Source organism: Macrobrachium rosenbergii, chromosome 44 (genome assembly GCF_040412425.1).
Source record: "Macrobrachium rosenbergii isolate ZJJX-2024 chromosome 44, ASM4041242v1, whole genome shotgun sequence".
Lineage (NCBI taxonomy): Eukaryota > Metazoa > Arthropoda > Malacostraca > Decapoda > Palaemonidae > Macrobrachium > Macrobrachium rosenbergii.
In genome coordinates this window covers 26,913,750-26,933,069 of record NC_089784.1, presented here as the reverse complement: position 1 = coordinate 26,933,069, position 19,320 = coordinate 26,913,750, and the positions used below count along the sequence as shown (strand labels likewise).

General features: G+C 34.3%; 1 protein-coding gene across 2 annotated transcripts in view; it reads right to left on the bottom strand.

The window, feature by feature from the left end:
- LOC136829449 (rhodopsin, G0-coupled-like) overlaps window positions 1-17,804 on the bottom strand; it is an 89,709-nt gene extending 71,905 nt beyond the window's left edge. Inside the window, exon 1 of one of the 2 annotated variants that reach the window (XM_067088098.1) lies at window positions 17,548-17,804. The gene's annotated coding sequence lies outside the window, so the exon portion shown is untranslated. The remainder of the gene's footprint in view (window positions 1-17,547) is intronic. The other variant, XM_067088099.1, reaches the window with a different exon arrangement.
- Window positions 17,805-19,320: the final 1,516 nt, after the last annotated feature.

Sequence of the window (19,320 nt, the reverse complement as noted above, 5' to 3'; positions counted from 1 at the left end):
ATGTCGCCCAAACCTGGTACTCCTAAGAGACTGATAATGATGATCAGATAAAGGGTTTCCAAACTTATAGATCAGATAGAAAAAAACAGGAATCAAGGGTGAATATATTGTTATTTTATAACGATATATGGGAGAGACGTAAATCAAGGAAAAATCTATGAGAAATATACTGTAGTAACGCAGAATGTGAATTAATAGCGGTAGAATTTGAATTTGTAGTAAACATCGTAATATACAGACCCCCTAATACTAAAGAGTTTGACATAATAATAGACAAAATAGATGATATATGTAGAAATCACAAAGAATGGAATATACCCCTATCCGGAGACTTTTAACTTTCATTTCAATATGATGAAAAGATTGGAAAAGAACAGAAAGAAATTAATGAGATTGTGGTTGTATTTATACATAAAAAAAAAGTAATAGTAGCGCAGAAGATAAGAGGCAATTTGAAAAGCTGTTTAGATATGCTACTAGAACATAACATTCAGCAAATAAAAATCCTGCCAACAAGAAAGGATAATATTTTAGACCTAGTATTTGTGAACGAGGTGAATTATGTTAACGAAATGACAGTGTATAATACGAATATTTCAGACCATAATGTCATAGAATTAACAGTCCGTTCAGCAAGTGAAAACTGGGATAAGCAAGAGACGAAAAAGTGGGAAGGATATGGAAAATACAATTTCTATAGTAAGAATATAAAATGGTCAGAAATAAATGAAGAATTAAACAAAGACTGGGAAAACATATTTGTAAGTGATAATATACAGGTAAATACGGATATATTATATAAAATATTAGAGAAAATAGTGGATAAATATATATTGAAGAAGAAAAGTAAACATCAGTCGTGCATACCAAGAGACAGAAGGATCTTGTTCCAGAAAATCAGAAAGTGGAAAAAAGGTCTTGCAAAAGAAAAGAATGCATGGAAAGTCATGGAACTAAAAACTAAGATAGAAAATGCAGAACAAAAGATTATACAATCAAAAGAAAATGAAAAATGGGACTTAGAAGAAAAGACCCTACAAAACATCAAGCAAAACCCCAAAATATTTTACTCATATGCAAAAAAGATGAATAAAAGAAGAATAGAAATAGGCCCTCTAAGAATTGAAGGGCAGTTAACAAATGAAAAAAAGGAAATATGCAACATATTAGTAGAAAGATATAAGAGAGAATTTACACCTAGAATTGATAATGAAGATAATGATACAGAAATAAGAGATGAAAATAGTGAATATTTGTCGGACATAGACACTAATGAAGCCGATATTGTGCAGGCTATTAATGAAATTAAAAATGGATCAGCAGCCAGACCAGACGGCATCCCTGCCATTTTGTTAAAGAAAGTAGTTCATTCTATCGCAAAGCCGCTCCCAATATTATTAAGACAAAGTGTAGATACAGGCAAGATTTATGATGAACATAAATTAGCATATATTACCCCTATTTTCAAAAGTGGATCAAGATTAGAGGCAAGTAATTATAGACCTGTGAGTCTAACATCACATACTATGAAAGTGTATGAAAGGGTAATGAAGAAAAATATAATGAAACATTTAATGAAAAATGGTTTGTTTAATGTAGGACAACATGGTTTTGTACCCGGAAAAAGTACATAAACCCAACTGTTAGTCCACCATGAAAACATACAAAAATATGATAAATGAAAAAGATACAGTTGTGGTTTACATAGACTTTGCAAAAGCTTTTGACAAGGTAGATCATAATATATTAGCAAAAAAAATTAGAAAACATAATATTGTGGACAAAGTAGGAAGATGGATAAAAGAATTTTTGCAAAACAGAAAACAGATAGTGATTGCAAACGATGAGAAATTGGATGAAGCTAAGGTAATATCCGGTGTGCCACAAGGTACAGTGTTAGCTGTATTGCTGTATGTTATTATGATTGCAGACATAGGCAGTAATGTTAAGGACTCGGTAGTGAGAAGTTTCGCTGATGACACAAGAATAAGTAGAGAAATTACTTGTGATGAACTACAAAGAGACCTAAATAAAATATATGAGTGGGCAGAGGTAAAAAGGATGGTATTTAACTCTGATAAATTTGAATCAATAAATTACTGTGATAAAGAAGGAATGCTATATGCATATAGAGGACCTAATAACGAGACAATCACAAATAAGGAAGAAGTTAAAGACCTTGGTGTTATGTTGAATAGGAATATGATATGCAATGATCAAATAGCAATACTATTGGCAAAATGCACTTCAAAACAAGAATAGCTGAACACATGATTATGCTGTATAAAACTTATGTACGTAGTCCACTTGAATATTGCAATATAATATGGTACCAGCACTACCAAAAGGATATTGCACAAATAGAGAATGTACAAAGGTCCTTTACAGCTAAAATAGAAGTTAAGGACCTTGGCTACTGGGAAAGACTACAATTCTTAAATTTATATAGTCTCAAAAGGAGAAGAGAACACTACATGATAATGCAGGCATGGAAACAGATAGAAGGAATTACCGAAAACATCATGGAGCTAAAAATATCGGAAAGAGCAAGCAGAGGTAGATTAATAGTGCCAAAAACTGTACCAGGAAAACTAAGAAAAGCACACAGGACATTAATGCACCACGCACCAGCATCGATAATGCAGCGTCTATTCAATGCGTTACCAGCACATCTGAGGAACACATCAGGAGTGAGCATAGATGTGTTTAAGAATAAGCTCGACAAATATCTAAGATGCATCCTAGACCATCCAAGACTGGAAGATGCAAAATATATCGGAAGATGCATTAACAATTCTCTGGTAGACATCAGAGGTGCCTCACATTGAGGGACCCGGGGCAACCCGAACGAACTGTAAGGTAAGGCTCTCTCTCTCTCTCTCTCTCTCTCTCTCTCTCTCTCTCTCTCTCTCTCTCTCTCTCTCTCTCTCTCTCTCTAAAATATATTGCAAAAGGCTTTCTCTCCCTCCCGCTTAAAAAAAAATATTACAAGAGTCTCTCTCTCTCTCTCTCTCTCTCTCTCTCTCTCTCTCTCTCTCTCTCTCTCTCTCTCTATGATTGAGGCCCATGAGACCCGGGTTTCAAGATTGGGGATGAAAAATCGGGTCCCAGTGAGATCACATTTGATACCCTAAGCCATTTATTGAGAATCGATCCGTGTGTAGAGTACCCTAGTTAACCAATTTCTCCAATAGAAAATCTTGTTTTCTAACTTCAGTTAAGAATCAAGAATGAATCCAAAGAATCTTGGCTGACGCAAAGAACTTCTCTTTGATGTTCTCAGGCAGAGGAAGGACTGACGCGCCTCTCGCCTCCATCAAATTGATATACTTTCTGACTTTTTAAGCTCTTCATTCCAACACCTCCTTCATCACATGAGCTATCCGGCTCTTCATCAGTTGTTTGTCTTCTTTCCTCACAAGACTTCCTAGTTATTCACATTTTCCGCTTTCCTGTCGCCTGTATTCTCTCTGTATGACCAAACCACCTAAAGTCATCTTGATGTAGTTTTTTATCTATAATTTTCTTATTGTGTGTATGTATGCTATTAGTTTCCTTTGGACCCATAGGTTGCAAAAGGAAGTTATAGCAACCTTTCTTACTAGGCATCTACTAATCAGACAATTCATCTCAACAGTGAGATTGATTTGTTCTCATTCACAATCAGTATAGACCTACACCGTGTATTGAGGAGACTTCGATCGACAGTTCCTTCATTCATTCCTACTTTTCCCTGCTACAAACGCTTCTAAACCTTTTGTAGGGATTCTTTTCCCTTCCTCGATCCACCTATGTTGCAGTTCGTCTTTTCTGTCATTTTGCCAATAGTTTTAGTTTTCTGTAAAAGAAAACTAATTTGCCGGCTTTGTCTGTCCGTCCGCACTTTTTCTGTCCGCTCTCAGATCTTAAAAACTACTGAGGCTATGGGTCTGCAAATTGGTATGTTGATCAACCACCCTTCAATCATCAAACATACCAAATTGCAGCCGTCTAGCCTCAGTAGTTTTTATTTTATTTAAGGTTAAAGTTAGCCATAATCGTGCTTCTGACAACGCTATAGGAAAGGCCACCACCGGGCCGTGGTAAAAGTTTCGTTGGTCGCGGCTCATACAGCATTATACCGAGACAACCGAAAGATAGATCTGTTTTCGGTGACCTTGATTATGCGCTGCAGCGGCTGTTCAGAAAACTCGATTGCGCCAAAGACACTTCGGCGCATTTTTTACTTGTTTTCAGTTATCCCTAATTTGTATGAATCAACCACTTCCATTCTTCCACGTATTTACTAATATTCTTTGTTTATTATAATGGATTTGCCCTTACTAACGTTCATTTTCAACTTTTTCTGCTTTCAGACGCTTTCCAACTCTCTTCCCTAGTTTCTGCATCCTCTCGTCACTATCATCAAGCAACACTGGATCATTTGCAAATATCAGTAATTCCAGAAGCCATTTAAGTTCCCTCTCTTATTTGAAAAATTCCCACCATTATTTCTGGTCCTTTCCTTGACTTTCCTTATAACTCTTTTCATAAAGAATATTAGATAGTCATGGAAAGATATATTTGATATAGGAGGGTGAGGGACAAACATATATATATATAATATATATATATATATATATATATATATATATATATATATATATATATATATATATATATATATATATATTGTTTGTCCCTCACCCTCTTCATGTCAAATATAAAAGTGGACAGAAGATTCAGCATTTGTTGACCAAGCGTCATATCTCAATCCAAACCTCGACCTCCGTCATTTTGGTTATGGAGAGATTTTCTTTACCAAGAAAAGACTCTTCCTGAATTGGCCCCCTGAAGTGAATTAGCGAGACAATTTTATCAGACTGGACGGACGTGAAGTTTCGTTTAGCGAGACAATTTATATAGACTATATATATTATATATATATATATATATATATATATATATATATATATATATTTATATATATATATATATATATATATATATATATATATATATATATATATATATATATATATATATATATATATATATATATATATATATATATATATATATATATATATATATATATATATATATATATATATATACACACACACATCTCTTACTGTGACGATTTATCAGTCTATGTATCAGTCTCATTCTTAGCAGGTCAAATACCGATCTTTTTGAAAGACGTTGGGCCCTGCGATAGGAGAAGCCATTCATCCGTTTCCTTCCTGATTTCTTTTTTTCTGTACCCTCAAAATATATAGCGCTCCTCGTCTTACGAACGTCCAATCTGATAAAATGTCTCGCTAAATGAAACTTCAGGCGGTCAATTCATAGGGAGAGTATTTTCTAGGTAAAGAAAATCTCTCCATGATCAAAATGATGGAGGTCGAGGTTTGGATTGAGATATGACGTATGGTCAACAAATGCTGGATCTTCTGTTCACTTTTATCATTTGTGAAGCGATGGAATTTTGCGGTTTTCTCTCCACAAAAGTGGTCTTTTCTTTCGTTATTCCTCAAAGACAGTCTCTCTATGAAATATGAAAAATGAGTATGATGTAAAAGGACAGAATGCATTTTAGTATACTGTTTTCCATTTTAAGAATTATTCTGAAGCTATTTGGTCTCAGCCTTTCTTCATATTAGCCACAGGATTCCTTTGAATGGAAAACGCACGTAGGCCTGCTGTTACAGCATGGGAATATAAGGGTAGTACCCTCATGCCAGAGCACGTTGCTCAGAAAATTGCAATAGACATTGGGCATAGCCTATGTAGCGATAGGCATGGTTCACAGTGTAGACTTAGAAGCCAGCTAAGTGGGTGTGGTACTTGTAGAAACAATAAGACAATTGTTTCTTTAAATTTTTCACGGAAATTCCCGTACTGTGATGCTCAATTAGGGCGTCTGATGTTGGATTAGAGTTGTGGGATAAGAAAACGGGTCGTGAACATATGAATGGGCTGATAGTTACAGGTGACACCGAACTTGAACAGGAGAGTGAACAGATACTGCAGAAACCACGGAAAGAGTCTGCAAGTGTTTGCAAGTTCAGAGTAAACAAGAGTAAGGTTACCGTTTTGAGAGTAAATGAAAACCAAGTAGATTGAACGATGAATATCAGTAAGGATGGTGGAAGAAAGGATGCAGATGATTGATATAGGTATTTGTGAGTACATATGACGGATGATGTTAGATGATAGACGAGGAGCATGTGCAGAAATAGGGATTAGGCTTAATTTTTCAAAACATTCCAGTTGTCCTCTAAATCTTTTGCACATACCCTGCTGCCTTTCTTGTTTTGCATATTGTGCGACTCGCTGCTTTTCTCATCTTACCATCATCCATTACATTGACTCTATATTACCTAGATGTATCAACTGGTTTTTTTCTGCCTTCTGTATGAACGTTTATTGTTCCAACTTCCTTGTCCTGGTTTTCATTACCTTCATAACCCACCTGTTGTCACAATTGCTCTCAACTCCTTTTTTTTTTTTTTTTTTTTTTTAATAATTTCAAACTCTTTCCATGGTTTGTGCAGTTTCTTTTTACTATTGCATATAAGTACTGAATCATATGCTAACATCAGCCATTCAACATTACATTCATTGCTGATTTCCTTATACAACTTCATACCAGGGGGACATAACACATCCTTTCTAAGACCCACTTTTACAGCAAACTAGTAACTTTCTCTTCTGCATATTCTGTCACTCTTTACTTTATTACAGAATCTTTTAGTCAATTTATTTTCTTTATCTTTTAAGTTTATCATCATCCATATTATACTATCATTAGCTTTTTCAAGGTCACATTATGCCACTTACAGTTTTTCTTTACATCCTCGAACTTCTCTTTTTCATAAAAAACAGTTGACTGTCACTATATCCTGACTGCTTTTTGCCTGTCGCTCAGTCTGTCATCTGCTTTACTTCTCTATGACAATTGTATCGTGTACATTCCATGGTATGCTGAGTGACATTATGTCCCCATAATTCTTTTTTTTACCATTACTATTATCTACATAAAAAACTATTACCACTCACCTATTATTTTGGAACCTTTCTGTCATCCAGATATACCTTGCATATCCTGGTTGTTAAAAAGTTCAACCTAAACCACCATACCTCAGCATCTCACTTGTAATCCCATCAGCTAATTGGGTCACGAGTTGATGCAGTTACAAGTATGATGCTGAAGAATGGTAGTTTAGTTGGAAATGAGTAGCTGACCAGGGTATGTAAGGTATGTCTGGATGACGGAAAGGTTCCATATGAATGGGTGAGAGGAGTAATAGTTTTTTTTTTATAGTTTTTAATGTATATAGGGGTAACTGTGCTACACACACACACACACACATATGTATTAAAAATTAATTATAAGGACATAACTGGTCCCCTTAAATCATAGACAGTGTCAATCATATCCAGGCACTCTCAAACTGATGTGAGCCCCTTCCATTATCGCATCAATCTGCATGGCTTTCTTTTATCCTTGACTTATTTTAATTTTATATGTTTTAGATTGTTATTACAGTTTGAGAGTGCCTGGATATGATTGACACTGTCTGTGATTTAAGGGGGACCAGTTATGTCCTTATAATTAATTTTTAATACATATGTGTGTGTGTAGCACAGTTACCCCTATATACATTAAAAACTATAAAAAACTATTACTAAATGAGGAAAATGCTCATGAAGGTAATTGTGTAGATTCGAACCCGTGGCTTCTTTGTGCCAGCATTGCACTGCGTCTTTAAAATTCATTCCACCGAACAACTTCCAGTGAAATGAAAGAGGGAGCTTTCATTATACTGGAATATATTCCAAGCACATAGAATTGTACAAACGCATATGTGTGAATGTGTAACTATGAGTGCTTGTTGTGCAGATGTTCGTAGGCACGGACAGATAATTTCAACACATGAGATTTTATTTTTCATGTTGAAGATCTTTTGAAAAATTCCAAGATAAAAGTTCAGATGCTTGACGCATTACTATCTTTGATTCATGCCCCAAAAAACTTTGATCCTGAACTGACAGGTATTATCCATGTTGTGGATTTATATCAGAAAAGGAAACTTAATCATAGTTATGGATTTTGCCCTTTCTTCTCTCTTCGGATTCACCTTGTCCTGGAACCAAGCTATGGAAGGTATAATGTAGATATGAAATTTCAGGTATTATCAGCAAAGAAAACTTACTTATGCTTATAGATTTTTACCCGTCATTCCCTCTTTGGTGTCACCATGTGATCCAGAACATATATATAGGAGTTGTAATGTAGATATGAAATTTTCATGTGCATAATTTAGGCGACTCTCTCTTTCCTCTTATGTAGAAGGTCGCAAATGAGAAAGTCAAATTGGAACTTAGATGAAAAGAATATAGAAGACCTGTTGAGATTAGGGCGACATTATGAATCAGCGACTTGCTCCTTACCCTTTTCGTCGAGAGTATTCTGAACGTCCACTGAAAGATACTCTTTTAGCCCAGGGTATCGTCGTACAGACGCCCCTCAGTAACTATAATTCGGAGGGATGCTCCGGGAAAGCTACTGCTGAACTGAGGTAACTTTGTCATGCCCACGCAGTCATTCTGTTTACACTAGTTTGTGCAAAACGGTTAATACTTTCATTCTTAACGTATATAAACACTTAATGTATATAAATGGTTAACACATCAATTAGGAGTGAAGAAGTACGCTGTATTCCTTGTTATGTGATTATTGATGACTGCTAAAGTGTGTGTTCTGATACAAAATATTTTTTTAACCGATCACTCTTTATCGTATTTAATTAAAGGTCCATGCTATTCAACAGATATCGCTTTTCTTAAATAGGAAAAGTTTAGCTTTTCAGATGTTATTTTTATAAGGCTGTTATTGTTAGCAATAACGTTATTTTAGAACTTTGCCCCATTTGCTTTTCTTCTGTAATAACTGGTTTCTTTGGTCCTATTTCAAAGCGTAATTGCATGTGAGTTTTTAGTTTTCTGTAAAGGAAAACTATTGTGCCGGCTTTGTCCGTCCGTCCGCACTTTATTGTGTCCGCACTTTTTCTGTCCGCCCTCAGATCTTAAACACTACTGAGGCTGGAAGGCTGCAAATTGGTATGTTGATCATCCACCCTTCAATCATCAAACATACCAAATTGCAGCACTCTAGCCTCAGTATTTTTTACTTTACCTAAGGTTAAAGTTAGCCATAATCGTGGTTCTGGCAACGATATAGGATAGGCAACCATCGGGCCGTGGTTAAAGTTTCATGGGCCGCGGCTCATACAGTGTTATACCGAGACCACCAAAAGATAGATCTATTTTCGGTGGCCTTAATTATACGCTGTAGCAGCTGTACAGAAAACTCGATTGCGCCAAAGAAACTTCGGCGCATTTTTTACTTGTTAGTTTATGATATTAATAAAATATTTTACTTTCATTAAGAAATATGCTAAAGAAAACATTCTGCAGAAGTGCATTCAAGTATTGTATTCCATTAATATATGCTAATAAACCTCGAATCTTTTCACTAATCTTAGTGGAAAAGCACAATACCATAAGGGTAAGTTTCATAAATGTATAGCAAATAAATAAAAAAAAAAACACGAATGTATAAAATGAAATTTAATCAGACTATATTAATAAAAGATGAGGTTTAAATACATAACATGAAAAATATCAACAGGAGAGCCAATTTATCATTGGGATGAAACTGCCTTTCACTCCTTTTACTGTACCTCCATTCGTATTACCTTTCTTCCATCCAGCTATCCACCCTCTCCTAACAATTATTTCATAGAGCAACTGCCAGGTTTTCCTCCTGCAACACCTTTCGACCCTACCTACTCTCAATTTCCTTTCCAGCGCGAAATGACCTCATAGGTCCCAGTGCTTTGCCTTTGGCCTAAACCCTGTTTTCCATTCCATTGGGATGAAACTCGTGTCAGAATATAGACAATTTTTTTTAGGAAGACACCCAAGCTACTGTTTTAGAATATATATAATTATTTTAGGAAGAAACACAAGCTACTGTTATAGAATATAGATAATTTTTTTTAGGAAGAAACACAAGCTACTGTTATAGAATATAGATAATTTTTTTTAGGAAGAAACACAAGCTACTGCTGTAGAATATAGTGTAGATAATTTTTTAGGCAGAAACTCAAGCCACAGTTTTAGAATTAGATCATTTTTCTTTGGAAGAATCACAAGGTACTGTTATAGAAAATAGATAATTTTTTAGGCAAAAACTCAAGCTACTGTTATAGAATATAGATAATTTTTTATGAAGAAACACAAGCTACTGCTACAGAATATAGATAATTTTTCTAGAAAGAAACACAACCTGCTGTTATAGAAAATAGATAATTTTGGTTAGGAAGAAACACAAGCTACTGTTATAGAATAAAGGTAATTTTTGTAGGAAGAAACACAAGCTACTGTTATAGAATATAGATAATTTTTTTGGGAAGAAACGCATGCTACTGTTATAGAATATAAATAATTTTTATAGGAAGAAAGACAAGCTACTGTTATAGAATATAGATAATTTTTTTTAGGAAGAAAAGCAAGCTACTGCTATAGAATATAGATAATTTTTGTTAGGAAGAAACACAAGCTACTGCTATAGAATATAGATAATTGTTATAGGAAGGAACACAAGCTACTGTTATAGAATATAGATAATTTTTTTAGGCAGAAACGCAAGCTACTGTTATAGAACGTACATAATTTTTTGGGGAAGAAACACAAGTTAGTGTTATAGAATATAGATAATTTTTTTAGGAAGAGAGACAAGCTACTACTATAGAATATACATAATTTTTTTAGGAAGAACGACAAGCTACTGTTATAGAAGATAGCTGATATTTTTTAGGAAGAAACACAAAGCTACTGTTATAGAAAATAGCGAATTTTTTCAGGAAGAAACTGAAGCTACTGTTATAGAACATAGATAATTTTTTATTAAAAAACTCAAGCTACTGTTATAGAATATAGAAAATTTTTTTTTAGGAGACACACAAGCTTCTGTTATAGAAAATAGAGAATTTTTTTAGGAAGAAACTGAGACTACTGTTATATAATATAGATAATTGTTTTAGGAAGAAGCACAAGCTACTGTTATAAAATATAGATAATTTTTTTAAGAAGAAACATAAATTAGTGTTACAGAATATAGATCATTTTTTTAGGAAGAAACCCAAGCTACTGCTATAGAATGTAGATAATTGTTTTAATAAGGAACACAAGCTACTGTTATAGACTATAGATAATTGTTTTAGGAAGAAACACAAGATACTGTTATGTACCATAGATAATTTTTTTAGGAAGAAACTCAAGCTACTGTTATAGAATATAGATAATTCTTTTAGGAAGAAACGCAAGCTACTGTTATAGAATATAGATAATTTTTATAGGAAGAAACACAAGCTACTGTAATAGAATATAGATAATTTTTTTAGGAAGAAACTCAAGCTACTGTTACAGAATATAGATAATTTTTTTAGGAAGAAACACAAGCTGTTGTTATAGAATATAGATAATTTTTTTAAGAAGGGACACAAGCTACTGTTATATAGTATAAATAGTTTTTTTAGGAAGAAACACAGGCTAATGCTATAGAATACAGATAATTTTTTAGTAAGAAACACAAGCTACTTTATAGAATATATATAATTTTTTTAGGAAGAAACTCAATCTACTGTTATAGAATATAGATAATTTTAGGAAGAAACCAAAGCTACTGTTATAGAATATAGATAATTTTTTTTATGAAGAAACACAAGCTACTAATTTTTATATGAAGAAACACAAGCTACTGTTATAGAATATAGATAATTTTTTACGAAAAAACACAAGCTACTGTTATAGAATATAGATAATTTTTATAGGAAGAAACACAAGCTACTGTTATAGAATATTGATAATTTTTTAGGAAGTAACTAAAGCTACTGTTATAGAATATAGATAATCTTCTTAGGCAAAAACCCAAGCTACTGATATAGAATATAGATAATTTTTTAGGACGAAACACAAGCTACTGCTATAGAATGTAGATATTTTTTTAGGAAGAAACACAAGCTACTGTTATAGAATGTAGATAATTCTTTTAGGAAAAAGCACAAGCTATTGTTATAGAATATAGAAAATTTTTATAGCCAGAAACTCAGGCTACTGCTATAGAGTATAGATGATTTTTTTTAGGAAGAAACAAAAGCTACTGCTATAGAATTTGAATATTTTTTTAGGAAAAATTCAAGTTACTGTTATAGAATACAGGTACTTTTTTTTTTTAGGAAGAAACACAAGCTTTTGTTCTAACTATAGGCAATTTTTTAGGAAAAAACACAAGCTACTGTTACAGGATATAGATAATTTTTTTTAGGAAGAAACACAAGCTACTCTTATAGAAGATATATAATTTTTTCAGAAAAAAACACAAGTTACTGTTATAGAAGCACAGATAATTTTTAGGAAGAAACACAAGCTACTGTTTCAGAATATATTTTTTTAAGAAGAAACTCAACCTACTGTTAAATAATATAGATAATTATTTTAGGAAAAAAACAAGCCACTGCTATAGAATATAAATAATTTTTTTAGAAAGAAAAAACAACTACTGTTATAGAATATAGTTAATTTTTTTAGGAAGAAACACAAGCTACTGTTTTAGAATATAGATAATGTTATAGGAAGAAACACAAGCTTCTGTTATAGATTATAGATAATTTTTTGGGGAAAGAAACACAAGCTACTGCTCTAGAATATAGATAATTTTTTTTAGGAAGAAACACAAGCTACTGCTATAGAATATAGATTTTTTTAGGAAGAAACACAAGCTACTGTTATAGAATATAGATAATTTTCTTAAACAGAAACACAAGCTTCTGCTATAGAATATAGATAATGTTTTTAGGCAAAAACTCAAGAAACTGTTATAAAATATAGATAATTTTTTTTTTAAGAAACTCAAGCTACTGCTATGAAATGCAGATAATTTTTTAGGAAAAAACACAAGCTATTGCTATAAAATGTAGATAAGTTTCTTAGGAAGAAACACAAGCTACTGTTATAGAATATAGATAATTTTTTTCGGAAGAAACGCGGGCTACTGTTGTAGAATATAGATAATATTTTTAGGAAGAAGCACAGGCTATTGTTATAGAATATAGATAATTTTTTTATGACGAAACACAAGCAACTGTTATAGAATATAGATAATTTTTTAAGAAAGAAACACAAGCTACTGCTATAGATGATAGATAGTTTTTTTAGGAAGAAACTCAAGCAATTGTTATAAAATATAGATAATTCTTTTTAGGAAGAAACTCAAGCTGCTGTTATAGAATGTAGATCATTTTTTTAGGAAGAAACACAAGCTATTGTTATAGAATATAGATAATTTTTTTAGGGAGAAAGACAGCTACTGTTATAGAATATAGATAATATTTTTAGGAAGAAACTCAAGGTACTGTTATAGAATATAGATAATTTTTTTAGGAAGAAACACGAGTTACTGCTCTAAAATATAGATATTTTTTTAGGAAGAAACACAAGCTACTGTTATAGAATATATATAATTTTTAATAAGAAACACAGGCTACTGTTATAGAATATAGATAATTTGTTAGGAAGAAGCACAAGCTCATTTTTTTTAGGAAGAAACTGAAGGGACTGTTATAGAATATAGATAATTTGTTAGGAAGAAGCACAAGCTAATTTTTTTTAGGAAGAAACTGAAGGTCTGTTATAGAATATAGATAATTTTTTTTAGGAAGAAACACGAGGTACTGTTATAGGATATACTGTAGATAATTTTTTTACGAAGAAGCACAAGCCAATTTATTTAGGAAGAAACTCAAGCTACTGTTATAGAATATAGATAATTTTTTTGGGGTGAAATTCAAGCTACTGTTATAGAACATAAATAATTGTTTTAGGAAGAACCACAAGCCGCTGTTATAGATTATAGATAATTTTTCTAGGAAGAAACGCAAGTTACTCTTATAGAATATAGATTTTTTTAGGAAGAAATGCAAGCTACTGTTATAGAATATAGATAATTTTTAGGAAGAAACACAAGCTACTGTTACAGAATATAGATAATTTGTTAGGAAGAGGCAGCAGCTCATTTTTTTAGTAAGAAACTCAAGCTACTGTTATAGAATATATATATTTTTTTAGGAAGAAAGACAAGCTACTCTTATAGGATATACATAATTTTTTATGAAGAAGCACAAGCCAATTTCTGTAGGAAGAAACTGAAGGCACTGTTATAGAATATAGCTAATTTTTTTTAGGAAGAACACAAGCTACTCTTACAGAATATAAATAATTGTTTTAGGAAGAAACACAAGCTACTGTTATAGAATATAGATAATTTTTTTTAGAAAGAAACACAAGTTACTGTTATAGAATATAGATAATTTTAGTAAGGAAGAAACTCAAGCTTCTGTTATAGAATATAGATAATTTTTTTAGGAAGAAACACAAGCCACTGTTATAGAATATAGATTATTTTGGTTAGGAAGAAACACAAGCTACTGCTATAGAATGTAGATAATTTTTGTTAGGAAGAAACACAAGCTACTGCTATAGAATATAGATAATTTTTTTAGGAAGAAAGACAAGCTACTGCTATAGAATATAGATAATTTTAGTAAGGAAGAAACTCAAGCTTCTGTTATAGAATATAGATAATTTTTTTAGGAAGAAATAACTGTTATAGAATATAGATTATTTTGGTTAGAAGAAAGACAATGTAGATAATTTTTGTTAGGAAGAAACACAAGCTACTGCTATAGAATATAGATAATTTTTGTTAGGAAGAAAGACAAGCTACTGCTATAGAATATAGATAATTTGTGTTAGGAAGAAAGACAAGGTACTGACAAGGTACTGCTGTAGAATATAGATAATTTTTGTTAGGAAGAACACAAGAATATAGAACTATTTTTGTCAGAAGAAGAAACTCAAGACTCAGGAAGAAACTCAAGCTACTGTTATGGAATATAGATAATTTTTTTAGGAGGAAACACAAGGTACTGTTATAGAATACAGATCATTTTTCGAGAGGTCCCAAGGTAATGTAGATGTGGTGCAGGCATCAGTAGACTACCGTATTTAAGCTTCCCATAAGGTGGGGAAAAAAATACCGTTTTGTCACTTGTGAGAAGCTATATATGGAATTGTATTAGGTCTAAGATAATGTAACTGTTGTGCTTAGGACTGGGGATATCATATTGCATAGAAATACCTTGGAACTCTCGACCATAAATTTCTAATGCTGAATTCAGGAAAAGAAGAAACTTTATGTGATGCTGGTATAAGCAGGGCTGGTACAACTTTTTTCTTGTAGCAATCCTGATTGTTTGCTGATAGAGGTTGCCACATTTACCAGCATCAAATAAAACAAGCAAAAATGCGCCGAAGTTTCTAAGACGCAATCAAGTTTTCTGTACAGCGTATAATGCTGTATGAGCCGCGGCCCGTGAAACTTAGCATGTCCTTTAGCGTTGCCAGACGCACTATCAAAGCTAAATTTAACCTTAAATAGAATAAAAACTACTAAGGCTAGAGGGCTGCAATTTGGTATATTTGATGACTGGAGGGTGGATGATGAACATATCAATTTGCAGCCCTCTAGCCTCAGTATCAATTTGCAGCCCTCTAGCCTCAGTAGTTTTTAAGGTCTGAGGGCGGACAGAAAAAGTACGGACGGATAAACAAAGCCATCTCAGTAGTTTTCTTTTACAGAAAACTAAAAACACAAGCTATATCGTAGGTGTGATGGCCTTCGTACCAAGATGTCAAGATACTGGAGCTGGGTCTTTTGAAAACTCAGACCAGACCAGCTCAATTTTAGCAAAATTCTTAATATCATTCTGTTTCAGTTTATTGGTGACAGACACAAACTTGCTCCATCCAAACGTGTGCAATACGAAGAAAGGCTACTTACGGAAATAAGTCACCAAGGGCCAAAAAAAAAAAAAAAAAAATGAACCTCACGTAGCACTTCATGTTCCTGTATGGAAAATATTAATATGTACAGGTAATCCACAAAATAAGGTGAACCTGTTAACCTGTTTACATGGAACCTGGATTAGGAGACAGCAGAATTGACCACATCAATGCTCAGTAATATATGGCATGAAAATTGAATCTTCTGTCATATCCCATAAGTGTATTGAGGAACTGGTAGAATTGTAATGATTAAGAACGAGGAGGCAGCTGTGCGGATATTTGCTCATGTGCAGCAATATTATATAGAAAACAAAGAATACCAGCGAACAGTTACTTAAGGAACAGATAAGGATGTTACTGAATTGGAAATACACTTCAGCAAAGCAAACTCTCCTTAGAAGCAATACCCCATCCCTTACGATATTGGACCCCGTAGGGATGCACTGCTGGCATTACTAAAGGCTCTTTGCAGCATCCCTTCGGCCCCTGGCTGCAACCCCTTTTATTCATATTATTGTACCTCCATTCACACTACCTTTCTTCCATCTTGCCATCCACCTTCTCCTAACAATTATTTCATAGTGCAACTGCGAGGTTTTCCTCCAGTTACACCTTTCAAACTTACCTACTCGCTGTTTCCTTTCCAGCGCTGAATAGACTCATAGGTCCCAGTGCTTGGCCCTTCGCCTAAACTCTATATTCCATTCCATCCCTTACTATATTGGAGCTTTATATTTGACGGATATTTACATTGAAAACATGTCTAGAATTTTGCTAGGCACCTGTACCTTAAACAGGCGAGAGACACAGTTATTTATTCCTTCAAGAAAAGAGGAATTTTACCCTTAAGCCACAGCTGGGATCATTTGTTGAGCTAGCAGCTCCTACGAAATGAAAATTTGCGTGGATGTTATCACGGCATCCGTACAGTTTTTCTGTGATTTGTATTCGGCACCAGAATTTGAAAGTACTCTAGATAACTTTGGAGCCAACATGTTTGCAATAAGAAAAGATGCGTCTCATTTGCATCTGTTGAGAAGCATTACGGAAAATGTCTGGAAGCACGTGGATTGCAAAAGTCATTATTAAAGACACGGTAATACTAGCATAAATGGAAATAATGGGTATGCCTGTGACCGTACAGTTATCTAGTGATATAATGAAGCATATAATCAGTTATTAAGTACAGTACTTACGACTTTATGAAATTTTGTGGGCAATCTATCCAAGGTTCTGGTTTTACACGCATCAAGTGAGAAAGAAGTTGTAATATATATATATATATATATATATATATATATATATATATATATATATATATATATATATATATATATATATCATAACAGAGAGAAAGTAATTTTCATAAGGTAAGAAACGCAATCGTGCTCACACCTATTATCTTTAAATAGAGAGAGAGAGAGAGAGAGAGAGAGAGAGAGAGAGAGAGAGAGAGAGAGAGCGTAATCCTGCGAATAAAATCATAACTTTGAGGACTGAACTTGAACTTCCAACCTCGCAGACTTCCACTGCCCGTAAAGTGTAAATTTTTTAATCTTGTCACGGTGAGATTTTTTGGGCGCTCCTTACCTTTTAAGCAGTCCTCAGTATAAACTCCCACAGAAGCACGAAAGCGCGTGATGGTAAACACACAGAGAGAAAAGGATACTTCCGCGGAACTGTCCAAAATAGGCGAATGCCGTCCCGTACAGCGTGACTCAGAGTCCTACGTTCGCAAGGGGTTAGACTCAAGAGACAAATGGAGTGGGAATATCCCAGCAGCTTGTTTTTCCTCTCGCTCACACGCGCACGGCTCAAGCATGCGCGTGTCTATCTTCTCCTCTCCTCTCCTCTCCTCTCCTCTGTGTTTATTTTCTACTCTTCATTATGTCACGAGTTGCATCACTAAGCCTTCGTCCCTCTGTCTGTCTTGTTTCCACGGGCGGAAAAGGATCAAAACAGCAGCCTGCCGCTCTAGAACCACCAAGTGCCTCTATAATTGGGTCTTGGAATATGAACCTCCGTCACATTTCCCTTTGTGAAGGTTGAAGCCCAAACGGAAATTGAAGATTAGGCTCTGTAGATTTTGACTCTTGGGGAGAGCTGTTGCTAATTAGCTATTTAAAAGACAAAATGTTGGTCTGTACAGTACAGTACTGAAATAATTTCCCATCCTCTCGCTCTCTTTATCTCTATTTTGTCGAATATTAAACGACTGCCAGTGTAACTGGAAGTATTACATGTATGAATTATTTCTAAAGTAGGAACAAAGGTCAACTCGATAGTCATTCCACAAAGTTAGCCTGTCGCAGAAAAAATAAATAACTTGCACTGGTTCGACATCATATTACACAGCCTCTTTTACAATATGCACACAAAGTTTATTATTTACATCTATCACATTGCAGGCGATACTAAAAGTTAATAGGTGCAAAAAAAGAAAAAAAAATCTCGAAATGGAGGTATGTACCTGCAAAAAGAAGCATGACCACCGTTAACATTTGATCATTAAGAAGTCGGCTGCTGAAATCAAATGGCCCAGGGGCCAAACACATGCCCCCAGTCGAGGCGTTAAAAAACAGCAACTTCCAAAGAGCAAGCGGGTGCCATTCACTTTGCAGATATCCGAGGGCATTAGTGCTGGCTTAGCGTGCACTATTTAGATTGATATTTTGTGGATGAGGAAGGTGCTTGCAAGAACGGGGTTGCACAAATCCTATCATTTCAATGGGAGCTGACTACTATCCATTTTAGAGACCGCGAGTCATCGTTTTTCTCAAATATCTTTCAAGCTAATTATTTGGTCGAACACAGTGTACAAGACACCTCCCGCTAATTTTTGGTAATATAGTGCATTGTCAAATGGTGTTTGTTAAGGCGTTTACTCTTGACTTAAAGGCAAAGTCACATGAGTCAGCAGCCCTAAACTACGCAATCGAACGTCCGCTGTCCCCCATAGACAGGCAAAGGGGGCGGAGATGGGGAGGCCAGGCAAGTGGGTTGAGGGAGGGATGAGGAGGGGACGGGATGGGGATTAAGGACGTTCGAATGCATAGTTTGGCGATGCTTGGCAACACCATGTAAGTCAAGAGTAAACACCTTAATTAAAACCATTTGACAATGCACTATATTACCAAAAATTAGCGGGAGGTGTCTTGTACACTGTGTCAAAGTACCATTTCGATCAAATAATTAGTTTGAAAGCTATTTGAGAAAAACGATGACTTGCAGTCCCTGAAATGGCTAGTAGGCTAGAGCTTTGCAGGTCGATTTTGACGCATCTCTTACAGAAAATCAGTAACACAGGATCAGATATGAGGTCACCACTTTGCATCTGAATCCAAGATTCCAGGCAAGCAATGG